General features: G+C 37.9%; 1 long non-coding RNA gene across 8 annotated transcripts in view; it reads right to left on the reverse strand.

The window, feature by feature from the left end:
- Positions 1-5,000, reverse strand: part of LOC137984777 (uncharacterized) — a 39,636-nt gene that overhangs the window by 4,901 nt on the left and 29,735 nt on the right. For all 8 annotated transcript variants that reach the window (XR_011119170.1, XR_011119171.1, XR_011119168.1 and 5 more), the window contains 3 exons: positions 4,362-4,442; positions 1,913-1,979; positions 1-646 (listed from right to left, as the gene is read on the reverse strand). The exon at positions 1-646 is cut by the window's left edge and continues 112 nt beyond it. This is a non-coding gene — a long non-coding RNA (uncharacterized lncRNA). The remainder of the gene's footprint in view (positions 647-1,912; positions 1,980-4,361; positions 4,443-5,000) is intronic.

Below are 5,000 nucleotides of genomic sequence, written 5' to 3' on the forward strand. Positions count from 1 at the left end.
TCGTCCAGCAGTAGCTGAACTGGTGTTGTTCCTTGAAAGATTTAGAAGCTGCAAATAATTCTTGAGCAGAGGGCGTCAGATGGTCAACAATTTTCGCATTGGTTAATATCACATCATCTGATAGACCAATTTCTCGAGGTTGAACAAGTGAAATTGCAGTCCTTCGTTTCATCACTTCTTCACGGGCTAATCGCCTGGTGAATTTGCAGATGATCGGCTTCGGCCGGTTGGAAGTGATCCTTGGCTTCACACAAAGGGCAACGTCAATATCAGTTAATGTAACTTCAGCACCCATCTTGTTGAAGATCGCAACACACAGATTACTAGTTTGCAAAGCAGACTCTTGGCTCGCACATTCCGGTACACCCAATATTTTAACATTAAAGCCATAGCTGTAAGCTTGAAACTCTTCAATGGTTACATTTCACAGTGTAACAGCGCCTTTAATCATGGTAGAAAATGTTTCTGTGTTAATAAATACGAAATGTATTCAACGCTGTGAATTTATCACCTCCATAGATTATTCGGACAATCCTTGGGACCTTGACACGTTTTGCGGTCCTAGTGTTTACGATGTAGCCCCGGCCCCACGCTTAAGAGAGCCCTGGTACACTCTGAGGTAAGTTAGCTGGCCAAATCTTCCAGCCTATCCAAAGAAATAAGAACACAATATTGACTGAACATGATAAAACTTTCAAAAGAAGCCAAGTTAATAATAATAATAACAATAACAATAACAATAATAATAATAATAATAATAACAATAATAATAATAATAATAATAAAGCACATTGGCACTAACACTTCTAATTCAAAAAACTGCTCTCCTTGGCACAGCAAGAATTCTGAGAAAGGTTCTGGAGCGATGAAAGCCATGATAAAATTTGGGTTTGCTTAGGCAACATGTTGTTGCCTGGCCCCCAAGAAGATAACTTGGATCCAACTTTTGGAAAAGCCGGTGCTGAATCCACGATAACGATAACGATAACGATAACAACAATAATAATAATAATAATAAACCCCTAAAAGAGGCAACATTTAAAACACCTTAAACATATAGAGGATATTACATGGCCGCGCAAAGATACAAAATTTCTCTTCGAGTGTTGAAAAATATTTCACGAGTGTGCGCAGCGAAGGAGTGAAATATTTTTCAACACGAGAAGAGAAATTTCGTATCTCCAAGCGGCCATGTGATATTCTATTATTAAACACTAATGAAATACCAAATCATTCACAAAAGGCATTTATATGTAACCATAGCAACAGTGATCTTTTCACGCGTGAAGATATCACGTTTTCGCCCGAAAGCTCACGTGGTATTTCATTGGTGTTTATATAATTAATATAAATATATTTTAATTTCTTCGCGTGCAACCCTAAACGAGACCTTCACGGCTACATATGGGCTGCATATGATGGCGGTTTGCCCAGAATACCCCAAGTGAGACCAAAATCCGAAATTTACACCACTGAGCGAGACAACGAGCATCCTCACTCCTTTAATTTGCAAGTGCCTTCCGTAGCCAGCATCGTTCCTTAATTTAAACTCCTTGATAACATGCAATACTGTCAGAAACCCACAAGGTACACTGTTATTAAATTCCCATCAAAAAGTAAGTTCAAGGATGGACATTGAAGGTTTCAAAGAGACCAAAGTGCAAAGCAGGCTCAGGGAATGGATTAGCAAAGCATGACTGTAAAATTTAATAACATTTTCAAACCTAGGTTTGTGGCCTAAGCTACCAAAAATCTCTTGTGGGCACATGTAAGTGGCTGGGTATCCATTTGGAAGGTCATAGGTGCAACTCTGGGTAGGAGGATTAGCAATAATTACACCACCACTGTAATTTCCAACTACGCCCTAGTTATCAAAGAAAAACACTTCTCTTGGTTTAAGTACCAATCTTACTTTTCAGTGTCCAAAGCAAAATTTCTGACTTCACTTGCATTAGGCAAGTAATCCACAACAAGAGAGGCTACCGAGAAGACAAATCACAGTCATATATTTAATGTTATAAAAATGTCAGTAAGCAATTTAAATTTCATTTCACTGATTCAACCACAGATGTGTTTTATAAATCCCTTTCACCCCTAAACCGGCCTTAATCGGCCATACTTGGTATTTTACTCTGTCTAACGCCAGACAATTTTACTTGTCAATGGGGAACCCCTGGGGCCCAGTTGTTCGAAAGCGATTAACTTAATCCAGGATTAGCGTAAACTCTTGTTTCATGATTTCTTTTGCTTATTTTTGTTTTTTTAAGATTGACTTCTTCTAATGAAAAGTTTTGCCGAATATCAACATTGAACAACATTTGGGAATAGAGTTAGGGTTAAAATTAGTAATGTTAGCTTGATGTTTATGTATTCTTAGGATGTTTAGAGTATTTATTTTTACCAAGGAATTGATTTCTATTGGGAGCTTTAATGTTTTCCCTTTTATTAAAATCTGTGTAACTGAAATGAGTAAATAAAAAAATAAAAAATAATAATTAGCTGAACAGACTACTTCGACAATTCGGTAACCATTATTTATTTATATTGTTTAAAAACATATTGTAGGATTCTCAAAAGGCAAATTAATATGTATTTTGTCACCTGGGCATCGCATAATAGCTAACTGGAACAATGGTTGCCGTACCGTCAAAGTAGTCTGTTACAGTAGGTGCCGCTTGTCCATACATCAAAAATTGCAAAACTAGAGAAAGGTTGTTGAAGATCCATGTTGTGTGATGTCATGTCATTTCATGCCCTGTCGCTGAGCATACATGTCATAAACTCATTATACATGTAGCTCAAAACAAATATGTTGTATGATGTGAAGATGACTTTGTCAAGATGCAACAGTACTTCTTCAGAAAACGTGTTTGGCAAATGTTCGGAGGTTGAACTTATAATATCAAAGTTGGAAAATCTTTTAAAAATCAAAAAAGGATTGCAACTATAACTACGTGTATGAGGATTTCACGGGCTATTGCAAGTAACTTTATTATAAAACAGTACAGGGTAGTCGCTTACAACAAGAGCTTTCAGCAAAATGCTTGGGATTTGTAACTTCTTGTCAAAAGTAGAGAAGACAATACACAGGGTTCTACAGTGGTGGTCATTACCAGAGCTGGGTATCTACAAGAGTGGTTGAGGAACTTTGATTATATTTACAATACGTTTGAAAAAGAGATGACCAGGATACAGTGTACATACATTTCAATCCTCTCCATTCTTAGATGAAGACAATTCAAAATACGTTCAGTGCACTGATAATAATATTATGCTAACCAAAATGAATTAATGATTAAATGGTATATGAAATGAATCAGATATGAACTGCGGATATGAAATCTAGTGAAGCTATGATCTTCGCAGTTATGAACGCAATTTTTACAATTGCGCGGAGAAGCCTGAAAAATTCAGGACTTCAACAGGGTTTGAACCCGTGACCTCGCGATTCCGGTGCGATGCTCTAACCAACTGAGCTATGAAGCCACTGACGTTGGGAGCTGGTCATTTGTGGGTTCCAATGGTCCCTTGAGGAATGAATCAATGATTAAATGGTATATGAAATGAATCAGATATGAACTGCGGATATGAAATCTAGTGAAGCTATGATCTTCGCAGTTATGAACGCAATTTTTACAATTGCGTGGAGAAGCCTGAAAAATTCAGGACTTCAACGGGGTTTGAACCCGTGACCTCGCGATTCCGGTGCGATGCTCTAACCAACTGAGCTATGAAGCCACTGACGTTGGGAGCTGGTCATTTGTGGGTTCCAATGGTCCCGTGAGGAATGAATCAATGATTAAATGGTATATGAAATGAATCAGATATGAACTGCGGATATGAAATCTAGTGAAGCTATGATCTTCGCAGTTATGAACGCAATTTTTACAATTGCGCGGAGAAGTCCTGAATTTTTCAGGCTTCTCCGCGCAATGGTAAAAATTGCGTTCATAACTGCGAAGATCATAGCTTCACTAGACCAAAATGAATTGTTAGCAAAATTCTTGGTGTCCACAGGTATGAAGACATATTTTTCAATTTCAAGAGTACGGATTAAATAGTGCAACCCTCTTTGCTTTTAACTTTGTGGCAATGTCCTGATTTTCCAATAAATGGAACAGCTGAAGCAGTTGTAACGACAATTTTTTTTTTTAAAAAGACCAAAAAAATCAAGACTTGAAAAGTATTTGCACCCATGCAACAGCACTAAACACTGCTTTACAACCCCACTTTAATGTCTTGTCCTGTCCATAATACATGTCCATGATGTCACCAGCCATGTGATGCCTACATGCATGCAGTGTGATTTCGTGTCAGTTATGTACACTTGTGATGCAATGACAGAAGAGGAACTTACAAACCTGCACTCCTTTGTTCTTAAGAGCTTATCCAACAAAAACAGGTGTGAATGCTCTCCTGATGGTTACTCGGCGAATAGCAGCCTTAACATTAAAAACAAAAGCAAGCACTGGTCAATAAACAATTGCACCAAGTATTACTGACGTTTCTTGTCATGGGGCAGTCCTTTACTGGTCCTTGCTTGCAGACCGTATCCCAGTGCTCTGGGTTCAAATCCTAACACATGTAAGCTGAAGTTCGTTCAGCTTTCTGTCCATTTGGGATTGGTATAAAAATAAGTACTAGTATTACTGAGGACAGGTTGTTCAATAGGATGATGGATGGCCTCGACCCTAGCCACGACATCAGCAAAGGCCAATGAAAAACTACATGTAACATTTGTGTTTCCTTTGATTGTAGTATGGCTAAATTGTCTTGACTTCTGTAAAATTTAGGGTTCAAAAGTTCGAGAAGAGTTGTTGCAATGCAAAGGTGAACTCAACAAATACTTCACGGTAGCTTCATAGATAGTTTTACTTACATACAATAACTCTGGCATACTAGAAAAGTTCATCCACTACAAGAGATAAACTTGTGATCTTCAGATTACTAGTTCAGATGATCTATCATTGAGCTACAGGAGATGGCCGCAGCTAAACCTT

This window comes from Montipora foliosa, chromosome 14, assembly GCF_036669935.1.
Source record: "Montipora foliosa isolate CH-2021 chromosome 14, ASM3666993v2, whole genome shotgun sequence".
Classification (NCBI taxonomy): domain Eukaryota; kingdom Metazoa; phylum Cnidaria; class Anthozoa; order Scleractinia; family Acroporidae; genus Montipora; species Montipora foliosa.